Below are 13,684 nucleotides of genomic sequence, written 5' to 3'. Positions count from 1 at the left end.
GAGGATATCATCATCTAGTTACTTGAAGGAAGAATGATCCTAGGGCTTGTGGGTTGCTCCATCACCATTCATCCACCAAGTTTATCCTGAGACTAGAGAGGTTTATGTAAGGCCCAGTAGGGGGGTGGAAAGTACTTGGCCTCAAAGCTTGGAAAACCATGATATATATATTTCAACTCTGTGACTTGTTCTGTGAACTTGGGCATTATCCCTTAGTGTCTCCAGTATTATGGGGTATATGAATTCAGCTTCCTAATTCATAAAATGAGGGTAATACCACCCTTTCTGTCTACCTCACAGGATTATTATAAGGATCAAACAAGGTCTTGGATGAAGATACGCTTTTCACCTGTAGTATGCATTGATGACAAGGCATTGCTCTACCACTGTCTAGTCATCCATTCACTTAACAAACATTTCTTGATTACTGAATATATATTGGACACTCTCTTCTGGGTTCTGAGATACAGCAGTGAAAACTTCCTATAAGAGAGGTTTTATTTCACTGGATAGGAGAAAAACAATAAACAAATATTTATGGTATCATCAGGTAGTGATAAGATGAAAAACAAAGCAGGTTAAGAAGATAGAGAAAAGTGGATGGTAAGTGACAGGACTGTTTCAGCTAGGGTATGTGGGAATCAAGGGGCCCACTTACAAGCAGCTGAAAAATTAAAAAGAGGTAAAGTGTATGGAATATCAAAGCCAAGGAAATAGCATAGTCTCTCACAAATTACCACCCATAGGGGCGCCTGGGTGGCTCAGTCGTTAAGCGTCTGCCTTCAGCTCCGGGCGTGATCCCGGAGTCCTGGGATCGAGCCCCGCATCAGGCTCCCTGCTCTGCTGGGAGCCTGCTTCTCCCTCTCCCACTCCCCCTGCTTGTGTTCCCTCTCTTGCTGGCTGTCTCTCTCTCTGTCAAATAAATAAAATCTTGAAAATACCAAAAAACCCAAAAACACAAATTGCCACCCATAACACAATCATCTTTTAGCGTGAGGTGAGGAAGATGTTTTACGTGTGTGTGTGCGTGCACACAGTTTCAGGGTTAACAAGTGCACAGGAGGAAATCAGGGTTTAGAGAGTGATCCTCCTTCAAGGATTTTGAGATCTTAAAAAGAATTCTGTGTTTTCTAAACGGTACTGGGAGAAATCACTCAGTGAGTCAACAAAGTTGCAGCAGCTATTGCAACACACAGCATGTGGCAACAAAATGTTTTGGCAATTGATGCTGTAGACTTGCCAATTGGGAAAGCCTGTTTTTGCAACCCGTTGAAGAAGTGAGAAACCTAAATGACATGATCTCACTTTGTCTTGTGCCAAAAAAATGGAGCGCGGAGGTGGATTGTGTCTCGTGAGGATGGTTGAGACTGATACGTGGTCTTATACTAAGCCATGCAGGCCCTGCCTCCTGGGTGAATTACTTGGCTTTGGAACGAAAGTAGGACAGAGGATGTGCTCAGGAAATATTGGAGTAAAGAAGATCCACAGTCTCCTGGAGCAGCTCATTCTTTTAACAGTTGAGCTCCACGAGAGCTGACTATGGCACCAAAGCTCAAACTGAAATAGAAAAATCAATGTATTAATTTACGGTGAAAATATAACTGTCAAATGATGACTCACGTTCATGCTTTACCTTCCCGGGAGAAAACCATAGTAGGAGCACCCTTCTCTGCTGCATTGCAGGGAACGTTTGGTTGGCTATTTCATTTAAATTTTTTATTTTAACAAAATTTTACAAATATAAAATCATTGTGAGGAACTACCGTGTAGCCTGCATCCTTTACTCAGATCTGTCAACTATTTACATTTTGCCCCATATATACTCTTTTCCTCTAGAGTATATCTGTACACAAGACACACACACAGTTATACACACACACACGCACACACACAAACACGTGTATTTTTTTTCATGAATCTTTTGTCAGTTAGTTACAAACATGGTGCCCCACAAATACTTCAGTATGTATTTCCTAAGAACAAGGACAACTACAACACGATTACCCAAATCAGGAAATTTGACGTTGATACAATCCAAACCTGTTACCTCATTCACAGTCCATTTTCAAATTTAGCCAATTATTTTAATGATGTCCTATATAGCTATGTTTTGCCTGTTACTAGGATACAGTTCAGGATCATGCATTGTACTTAGTTGCCATGTGAATCGAATCTCCTTTATTATTTTTTAATTGAGGTATAGTCGATGTACAACATATTAATTCCACATATACAACGTGGTTTGATAACTGTATATTATGAAATGGTCAACTCAGTAAGTTTAGTTAACACTACATATCACACATAATTTTAGAATTTGTTATTCGTGTGATGAGAACTTTTACGATCTACTCTCTTAGCGATTTCCAAATACGCAATACACTATTATTAACTGTGGTCACCATGCTGTACATCTCCATGGCTTGCTTATTTTATAACTGGAAGTTGGTACCTTTTGATTCCCTCTACCCCTTTCACCCACTCCTTGCCTCTGCCAACCACCAGTCTGTTCTCTGTATCTGTGAGCTCGGTTGGAGTCCGCATATAAGTGAGATCGTATAGTATTTGTCTTTCTCTGTCTGACTAAACTTCACTTAGCATGTTGCCCTCTAGGTCTATCCACGTTGTCACAAATGGAAAGATATCATTCTTTTTTAATGGCTGAATAGTATTAGATGGTTGGTTTAGTGCAGTTTTTAATTTTAGCTTAGGTTTACCATTTTGCTTTTTTGTTTTCTATCTGTCTCCTATCTTTTTCCCATATATTTCTCTTTTCCTTTTTTGGGGAGGTTCATTGAATATTTTTGGTATTCCATTTTCATTTCCCTGTTGACTTTGAAATTTTACCTCTTCGCTATTTTCCAACGATTGCTCTACAGATTGCAACACAAATCTTTAATTTCGGTGGTCCACATAGAATTAATGCTGCATTATTTCACATAAAATATAAGAAATTTGTAACTGCACAATTTTTAACCTCGTCTTCTGTCCTATAGCTTTCATATATATTACATCTGTGTATGTTGTAAACACAAAATAATTAAAAATTTAGGAAAAGAAAATGATGGAAACTTTGTAAGAGCAGAAGGATGCATGATTAAAATAATGTCACAGCTGTTGTGACCAGATAAATTACCCTTTTATTTTTTATTTTTTTTAAGATTTTATTTTTTAAATTTATTTGACAGAGACAGCCAGCGAGAGAGGGAACACAAGCAGGGGGAGTGGGAGAGGACGAAGCAGGCTCCTAGCAGAGGAGCCTGATGTGGGGCTCGATCCCACAACGCCGGGATCACGCCCTGAGCCGAAGGCAGACGCTTAATGACTACGCCACCCAGGCGCCCCTATCACGTAACCCTTTTACATTGTAGGGATATTTACACCTGCCAAGTCATATGGATACGTAAGTCACCAAGATGCAGGAGACATCAGTCCCACTGATGAGACTGAGAATGTTATGGACTGAAATTAAAAACATGGGAAAAACACATCAAATTTAGGTACTGTGGAGGAAAACAGATAAAGCCAAGTTGTACCACATGAAGTGTGGAGTATGAGGAAATACCTCTGGGACTCAACACAGATGGTAGAGGAGTGGGAGGGGATTGGTATAGGTGAAGCTTCAGAACTCTTCCAACTGCTTACCCAGAACAACTATAATTTTTATCCATTTGCCTTTTGAGCTTCTGCTTAATAGTTCATTGAAGAAGAATTATGACATTAAAAAATTTAAAAAGCTTGCTGTAGAAGAATGAAAATGGAATAAGGTACCCAGTAATTCACAAGGTAAATATGTGAAGACACTTTCTCATGGCTTCAGATATTAATTTCCACTGTATGTAGAATGGATCATGACCAAAGTGACCTTAAAGATTCATATTTGGAGTTAATATTATCTCCTAGGTTTTGCTGATATATGAGTAGAATTCATGATTAGAATACTGTACTAGATGTATGTACTGTATCTAAAAAACTCATCTGATAGGGGTTAAGGGTTGGAAGATGTTGTACCTCACAATCTAAATCCAAAGACACAAGGAGAAACATGATGAAAAGCAAGTAGGTAGTGATGTTTCTGGGAGAATACTATGAACTTCTTGAACTGATAGGTGTCTGTTTTGGATGATGCTTACATGGTATCAGTAAAAAATAAAAGCAAGATACAGCAGCAATGGCACATTTCATTTATACTTATAATGGCTAGAGTTCTCCTTCCATTGCATAGCACCCAGAAGGTTCTTATTCACCTTGCTGGCAGTTTTAACTCTCAAAAAGAGGGCTTTATGTGCTTGAGGTTGAGAAAGGCATCCCATAAATAACAGAACTTGTTACCTCAAAAATAGGCAAGTATTGGCCAAAATAGCAATATGAATTAATTTCTAGAAGTTATCTCATGATTTCCGGTAACATCGTTTTGCAAATGGTGGACCCCTCTCTTTGTGATGGTGTGTCCACTTTGAATTCTCTTTTTCCTCATGCTTTCCAATCAGAATAGGAATTTAGGCCGCATTCTTTCTTAGAGAAGACCCCTTTATTAGAATTTCTTCCCTGTGCATCCTCAAACTCATCTTTACACATCAGCCACTTTAGAATGGTCTGTCAGGACAAGGATGGGGCTAGGGAGAAGTGCTCTAATTCTCAGGGTTGGTTTTTCTGTACTACCCATGGAAGATTAAATTAGAAGGCCAGGATTTGCAGTACTAGGTATTTACCCCAAAGATACAGATGTAGTGAACAGAATGGACACATGTACCCCAGTGTTCGTAGCAGCAATGTCCACAATAAGAAAACTGTGGAAAGAGCTGAGATGCCCTTCAATATACAAATGGATAAAGATGTGGTCCATATATACAATGGAATATTACTCAGCCATCAGAAAGGATGAATCCCCCACCATTTGCATTGACATGGGTGGAACTAGAGGGGATTATGCTAAGTGAAATAAATCAAACAGAGAAAAGCAATTACCATATGGTTTCAGTTATGTGTGGAACATAAGGAACAGTATGGAGGACATTAGGCGACGGAAGGGGAAAATGAAGGGGGATAAACAGAGGAGGAGATGTACCATGAGAGACTATGGACTCTCGAAAACAGACTGAGGGTTTCAGAGGGGAGGGGTGGGGGATGGGGTCAGCATGGTGATGGGTATTAAGGAGGGCATGTATTGCATGGAGCACTGGGTGTTATATGCAAACAATGAAGCATGGAACACTACATCAGAAACTAACGATGTACTGTATGGTGACGAACATAATAACAAAAGAAGGCCAGGATTTGGTGGGTGGAAAGGTGAGTTGTTCAAGAGAAAGGCATAGGTTTAGGCTGCATGGCCTTTTCCATATCCGAGCAAAAGGAATTCTTTTTTTTATTTTTATTTTTATTTTTTTTTAAGATTCATTCATTTGAGAATTTGAGAGAAACTGAAGGGAGGAGGGGAGAGAGAGAGAATCCTCAAGCAGATGAATGAGGGGTCTGGCAGAGTTTGATCCTGGGACCCTGAGGTTATGACCTGAGCTGAAGTCAAACATTTAACTCAACCACCCAGGTGCCCCTGAGCAAAAGGAATTCTTAAAGCTTCACCCTGCTAATCAGATAAGAGAGAGAGCCCACACACAGATGTGGGACAGTGTTCCAGCTAAGTGTAACCAATAGGTATTTGACTTTAATATTATGTTCTTTAGTACAGTATTGACAGTGGGACTGATACACAGATTCAAAGATCCTCAGCTTGGGTACATTGTACTAAAATTAAGAGAAGTAATGGTAACTGTGAAAGATGGGGAGTACCATAGTGTTTATAAAAGCAAAGAAAGGGGGTGGGATGCCCAGCTGGCTCAGTCAGTGGAACTCACAACTCTTGATCTCGGGGTTGTGGGTTTGAGCCCCATATTGGGTGTAGAGATTAAAAATAAAATCTTTAAAAAAAAAAAAAGAGCAAAGAAAGGGGAAGCTGTGCACAAAAGCCCATCATGGACTGTGATTTCAGAGAGTTCAATAAAAAGTGAAGTATGAATCCATGGCCCAAGACTCTAGAAAGGGAGATTAAATCAGGAAGATTAAAGCTCAGATGGAGTTGAGAGTGTCAAAAGAAGACAGAGCATGACTGAAGTGCTTTTATCAGTGCTGAATTGGAGAATAGAAGAGATGGGCTTAATTTTTTTTTCTTAAGATTTTATTTATTTGAGGGGCGCCTGGGTGGCACAGTGGTTGAGCGTCTGCCTTCGGCTCAGGGCGTGGTCCCGGCGTGATGGGATCGAGCCCCACATCAGGCTCCTCTGCTGGGAGCCTGCTTCTTCCTCTCCCACTCCCCCTACCTGTGTTCCCTCTCTCGCTGGCTGTCTCTATCTCTGTCAAATAAATAAATAAAATCTTTAAAAAAATTTTTATTTATTTGAGAGAGAGAACGTAAGTGGGAGTGGGGGTGGGGGGGAAAAAGAGAGGGAGAAGCACGAGCAGGGAACCTGACATGGGGCTCCATCCCAGGACCCTGAGATCATGACCTGAGCTGAAGGCAGACGCTTAACTGACTGAGCCACCCAGGTGCCCCGGGTTTAATTCTTTTCTTTTCTTTTCTTTTCTTTTTTTATAATAATTTTTATTATGTTATGTTAGTCACCATACAGTATACCCTTTGTTTTTGATGTAATGTTCCATGATTCATTATTTGCCTATAACACCCAGTGCACCATGCAGTATGTGCCCTCATGACTACCCATCACCAGCCTATCCCATTCCCCCACCCCCTTCCCCTCTGAAGCCCTCAGTTTGTTTCCCAGAGTCCACAGTCTCTCATGGTTCATTCCCCCTTCTGTTTACGCCCCCTTCATTCTTCCTAAGGCAAATGGCATATGATAAGCAGTGGTGTCAAGAAGGCTGATTTGGTTAATTTTTATTTTACTGCTCTCCTTTCTCTTAGGAGAAATGGCCTTCATCAAATTCAACACTGACTGATAGTGGCCTTCTTGTTTCTTCAGGTCATTGTAGGCATGAGGACAACGACACCGTGGGTTGTGATTGCTTTCTGTTTTACTGTCTCCATTCTTGACCTGCCCCTAGCACCACCATTCCACTGCTACTGGTAAATAGAAAGCAGTAAGAAGCTTAAATGTCACCATCGCTAAAACCATCCCTGGTGCCATTTGCTGCTCATCCTCTGCTCCTGTCTAGTTAGAATGCTGCTAGATTGTTTCTGCTCTGTGGAAACTTGGTGGCTAAAGGCAGCAGTTTATGGTCAGAAAGACTTGGATTCCAAATCTTCACCACATACTACTGTATGAACTTGGATGCTTTCTAACCTCCAAGCCTCATTTTTCTAATCTGTCAACATATTCCCTACTTCTCAAGGTTTCTGTGAAAATCAGAATGTCTTAAGACCTGTAGAATAGTGTCAGAGTCGTCATGGGAGCTCAGTAAATACAGATTTCCATGTCCAAAATATCTCTGGATACTTGGTCCTTAAGAAATGATACTGTGTTCACGCAGCTGCTGTTTGCCTTAATTGCGGGCCCACTGCCTAGTAGGAAGTGACGTCTCCTGAGTCCTAGCCTGAATATCCAGAGCTTAGAAGTTGCCTCTGAAGCAGTTTTTTGATCATTCATTTTTCTTGCCACCTAAACTCAAAAGTGTGCCAGCTTAGTTAAACTACAGAGCAAAACAAAGACTGCCAAATGTAAAAACCCTTCTTTTGGAAATACAGTTTTTGAAGACTCAGTTTAATTTAAAAATGATTGATGACCTCTTTATATCTGTCTACGTTCTTGAGCATATCAGAGGGTTTGGTTGGCCGTATGCTCCACAGATGGGCTCCACTTTTAAGAAAACCTAGTAAAGCCAAAAATCTGAACTTATAGAATAGAATCAGTGTACCTTGCTTCAGGGGTTTTCAGTGTGTGTGTGTGTGTGTGTATGTGTGTTTAGCAGGCAGGTTAAGATTATCCTGGAGGGCTTTGTAAAATGACGCACATTTCCATATTCCTCTTCTCCTCTTGTACTATCTCTGGAAGTATTCTGGCAGTCAGGCATATACCTCCTCAGGAAGCAGCATGAGAAGCTTAAAAATTCAAAAAATCGCAGGTGACTCTGAAACACTCCTAATGTATTTGCTTTACCAAAGTTTTGGTTTACAAATTGCTTGTCAATGATGCCACAGGGAAGGTACATATTGTAACTCCTCTCATTGAGAAAATACAGCTAAATTTATAATGACTCATTTCACACTCGGGAAGCATATCTACTGCCTAATGTAAGGAATGTGTGGAAGTGTGATTGTCACTACAAGCTCTCCAAAGCATTCTTTTTTCCAGTCACCGTTATTTTCTTTCTTCTGTCAGAGAAGAGTTGGATGTTGGAGAACAAGGAAGCCATGAGGGAAGGAGTTTTCTGCGAAAGGATTTTGAGTACATATAGTGGTTCTTTTCACCCTCCACCCATTGTCCATCCATAAAGCATAGAAAGCTGTTAATTCTTTCAAAAGGAGGTGACATTTAGACTGAGACTCAAAGGAACATCAGACTGGGGCAAGAGGACAAGACTTGGCAGAGAGCAGGACTGGTAACTCCATCTTGAACACATTACTGCATTGTCAGTTGTTATCCAGAGACACAGAACCAATAAGGAAACCTATATCTCTTTGTAGGTATGCCCCCTCCCTCTTTGTCTGCCTGCCTGCCTCTCTCTCTCTCTCTCTCTCTCTGTCTCCTGGTAACTCATGTTTGTAGTGGGAATACAGGTAAGAGATGAATGGAGCTCTCCATAGAAAGAAGGAAGGGAAGAGAGTGAAGGAAAGGATGAAGGGCTACTCGTGAACACTTGCACTGTGCCCCTGTAAGGTTTGAGGATATGACACTGCAACACTGCCTGTTTCTCAAAAAGTATAAATAACATAGCCTGTTTAAATCTAGTTAGGTGCCCTCTGGGACGTATAAGTATAGATATTAATCAATATGCATGAGTTCAATACATGTACAGCTAAATTTAACAAAGCAACAGGGAAGGGGTTCATTTTCATAAATGCTATTGAGATAACTTGACATTACCATAGGGAGAAATTAACTTAGACCTATATCTCATGTAATATATCATGATCAACAACATAAAAATTAAAGTGTCAAATGTTTAGGAAAATTTAATTACAGGGAAAAAGAAAATAGAGCAATTATTCAGTCTATGGAGGGAGATAATGTTTGATTAAAGGAGAAAAATAAATTGAAAAGATAAGTGTGATTAAACAGAAAATTTACATAACTAAAATACAACGAAACCAAGATAGAAGTTAAGTGACAAATAGAAAATGTTTAATACGTATGATGACATTTCAAAATATACTGAGTTTTTATAAATTTGAATTAAATTCACTGTAGACAATGGTCAAAGTATATGAAGAATCATTACCTAAGATGAAACACCATTAGTAAATTAACATAGGAAACAGTGTATAGTCTTGCCAACAATTAAAGAAGTGCAAATTAAAACAATGATGAAATGTCACTTTCTAACTCTAAAATTAGCGACAATAAAGGGACATTATTTAAACTAGTGAGACAGCTTTTGGGGAAATTGAAACATTTATACATTTTTAGTGACACAGTAAATTATTTCAGTCAATTTGATGAACAATCTGGCAGTTTTTAGCAAGAGTCATAAAAATGTTCATACCTTTTTATTGAATAATCTCACTCTAGGGTATTTGTTTTAAGGACATAATTCAGAAGAAGAAAAGCATTATGTGTTATTCATTATGGAAAACTGGATATATCCCAAATAGCCATTAATAGAGAGAAGGTTATAAAATTATTGTATTTTAACTTAATGGACTTGCATGCAACCAATGAACATGATAAATACGAACATTTTTGAGACACATAGAAAATTATATACAAAATATTAAATTAAAAACGAAATAATAACAAATTATAAGAGCCCATGTTAAGAAGGTCTGAAGGGGCTGGAGCTGTGTATTCCCTATGATCTATTAAAATTGACCTACTAGGACTCCGCATCCATGGTGGAGCTTCATAGGGGAGGAGAAAATCTTAGAAGTTGAATAAAATTTGAACATATGAGGAATAATAGAGAAGAGGGAAAGAGAAAGTCCAAATAAAAGTTGGGGAGGGAAACAGATACAAGAAATCTTAGAAAGCAAGAAGCCATATTGTTTAACAGACAGCAGAACTCGGGACTCTAAAGTTAGAAAATCTTTATGAATTCTTCCTCTTTCTAAAAGTTGAGTCAAAATAAATTGACATTAAAATAAGCAAAAGAATGTCTCATGTTAAAAATCTCATATATAGTTACGATAAGAAAAGAGAATGAGGAGTGAAATAATACCCCTTCAGAACATGGAAACACATCAGAAAGGCATGATCTGAAAATACATTAATATTGCCACATACTATTTTAAGCCCAAAATATATAAAAATAATACAAAACATGAAAGAATAATACAAATCAGAATTAGACAAACTCATAAATTAGGGTACCAAACTTGAAAAATAACTAGAAATAGTGGGGAAAGTTCAATCTAGAAATGAATAATAAACTAGAAGAAATACAAGAGCAAATAAACACAACAAATAATGCTTTAAGAGAAACAGAAGATTAAGAGGAGGAAAATTTTATTTTTACCTCTTAAAGCTTCCTGTCATCCTCTTTATTTATTATTAATTTTTGTGATAAGAACACTTCCGTCTTAGCAAATTTTTGAGGATGATTTTTAAAATAAAAAATAAACGAAGAGGGGCGCCTGGGTGGCACAGCGGTTGAGCGTCTGCCTTCGGCTCAGGGCGTGATCCTGGCATTGTGGGATCGAGCCCCACATCAGGGTCCTCCGCTATGAGCCTGCTTCTTCCTCTCCCACTCCCCCTGCTTGTGTTCCCTCTCTCCCTGGCTGTCTCTATCTCTGTCGAATAAATAAATAAAATCTTGAAAAAAAAAATAAACGAAGAGCTGAAATGACTTGAGTAGAAATAGCACATATGGAAGGTAAGCAGAGAACGTTCAACATACAGATGATCAGAGCCCGTGAAGAAGGAAAGTAGGCAAGGGGACAAAACAAATACAACACAGTCACACACAACATTATATAAAATGTATATAAAAACATTAAAAAAATACTGTGTACTGAGCATATTGACCCAGAATGGCCAACGCCAGGAATATATTCTGGTAAAATTACTAGCCTTTAGAGAAAAAGGAAAATTCTTTAGGCATCCTGGATAGAGAGAGAGGCTTACAAGCAAAATTAGAATCAGATCATAGACTTCTAACAAGAATGTTTTATGCCCTGTGGGAATTGAGTAATCTTTTAAGGTATTCAAGGAAAGCAAACGTGAGCCCAAAATTTTATATCCAGGAAAACTGACTTTCCAGTATAATGGGCACAAATTGTTCACAAAACGTAGGAACTAAAAGAATATTGACAGTGTATTTATCTCTCATTATTTTTTTTGAAGATTTTATTTATTTGAGAGAGGGGGGTCAGAGAGCGTGAACAGGGGGAAGGGGCAGAGGGAGAGGCAGAAGCAGATTCCCTGCTCAGCAGGGAGCCTGATTCGGGACTTGATCCCTAGACCCTGGAATCGTGACCTGAGCCGAAGGCAGATACTTAAAACTATAAGAAGCCCCCCAGGCACCCCTCTAATTTTTTAAGATTAGTATAAACCCTCAAAATTTTTAAGATTAGGCACTAGTTTTTTAAGATTAGTATAAAACCCTCAAAATAATGTATGAAAAAGAAGCATATAATCATAACCCAAATGTTTATTGATAACCTACAGGGGATAATCAATAGGGATGAGTTAATTGGTTAAATATTAACTAAATTTCGCATGGTAAAACAACATTGCCTTTGAATACTATCTGTATCTGAGGACATACTTTTATGTTTAAAAAAATTTTTTTCCCTGAGGACAGTAATTTCACATGCTCAGTCAATACCATAACTTTGCTTTTATGTGAATTACAAAATGTTGTGGCATTTTAAAGTTATTAACTTATTAAGTCAAAACCAGTTGGGGAAAAAAAAGAATATTGATAATAAACCCTTCCTGAGGAAAATAATGGGGAATAAACTTTTTAAAAGAGATGTAATTTTTAAGTAGTCTCTACACCCAACGTGGGGCTTGAATTTACAACCCCAAGATGGAGAACAAGAGTTGCGCACTGTACTGACTGAGCCAGCTAGATGCCCTGAGAATGAACTTCAGATAACCAAAGGATCTCTATATATTCATGTCAACACAAAGATTAGTGGTGAATATTAAGTATATTCTACAAGTAAGTCTAAATGAGAGTTAAAAGGGAGATAATATGGTAAGTGATGAGGCATTGTGTATGTAGTGTAACCATAAAACAAACGGGAATAGAGAGGGCTTGGCAAATGCCAAATGTTTAAACTAGTCAATGATACTGGTGGAGGCAGTAATAGTATTGGTATGCAGGTATTTCTGTGTGTGTTATATGAGTGTGGAATATTCTGTCAGGTGTTCTCAGTGGGGCTAATATTGTTCCAAATGGGGGCAAAAGATGATTCTTGGAGAGTGAAAAAAAAAATTGACCCAGAGTTCACCTATTGCAAAAAGACTTTTTTCCTGGGGATTTTTGTTAAAATTATTTAGGGACAATTGTTGAACTTCTGTTCTGTCTGAGCCAGTTAAATGACACAAACAGTAGCTAATGAACAGCAAATGAGGCAAACATTGGCTGATCCAAAAGCTTAAGGAAAACAGCTGGGGGATGAGAGGTCAATAGAGACTACGAAAATCTCCAACATAGTCCTGGGAATTTAAAGCACACACTCATTTCTAGGGCTGGTACATGCTTGGTAAAAGCTCGAGAAGACCCTAAAGCCTCGTTTAGGCTGCATTCGTTCTCTGCACGAGGAAGAAGTGAGGACTGAGGCATTTGAAAACTGCCCAGCTGACTGTTGGAAGTTTGCCCCAACATGCACACACAACCTCTGGGTGACGACTGGGAGACTGGATGGTCCCAGGCATTTAAGGAAATCTGTATACTCATTCACGGAGCGCTAAATAGCCAAGCAGAGACTTCAGTGACCACACACCATCAAGAATGCTGACTTTACATAATTCGTGTAGGAAGTGCTCTACACAAACACACAGCGATAGCAACAAACTGTGGGGATGATTGTGAAAATACTACAACCCACGGAACTACATACTTTAAAATGATTAATTTTACGCTATGTGAATTACAGCTTAGAAAACACCATTGTAGTCAGAGTGAAAATAAAACTGTAGGATGTGAACATTTTGAAATTGAGCACCTGTGGCTGCTAACCAGTGAACCCATGAGACTGGTCCAGGCCTGACCCCACCAGGATATACAGAGGATCGTGGTGAACTCCACCAGGAGTACGCGGTCAGCAGCTTGCAGGCCATGGGGAACTCTGCTGAACGGCGTGAGTTTTTCGCCGTTTAAATTGTACAGAAAAGGAAATGGATGGAAGGAGAGCTTACAAATTAATAGAGGCTTACGAGATATATCAAGGTTTTAAAAAATTGGACAAGATTAGTCTGTGGTGCCTAGTGATTCACCCTTGGATGATGAAACCATAAAGAATATAATGACAAAATGACTCCAAAATTCAGGATAGTGGTTATATTTGGAGGGGAAGAGGGGGCTGTATTTGAGATTGGGCATTTGGAGGAGTTTCTGGGGTGGC

The sequence above is a fragment of the Ursus maritimus genome, assembly GCF_017311325.1.
Source record: "Ursus maritimus isolate PB19 chromosome X unlocalized genomic scaffold, ASM1731132v1 scaffold_X1, whole genome shotgun sequence".
Taxonomy (NCBI): domain Eukaryota; kingdom Metazoa; phylum Chordata; class Mammalia; order Carnivora; family Ursidae; genus Ursus; species Ursus maritimus.
The sequence above is the reverse complement of the archived record's forward strand: the minus strand, read 5'-3'. Positions refer to the sequence as shown.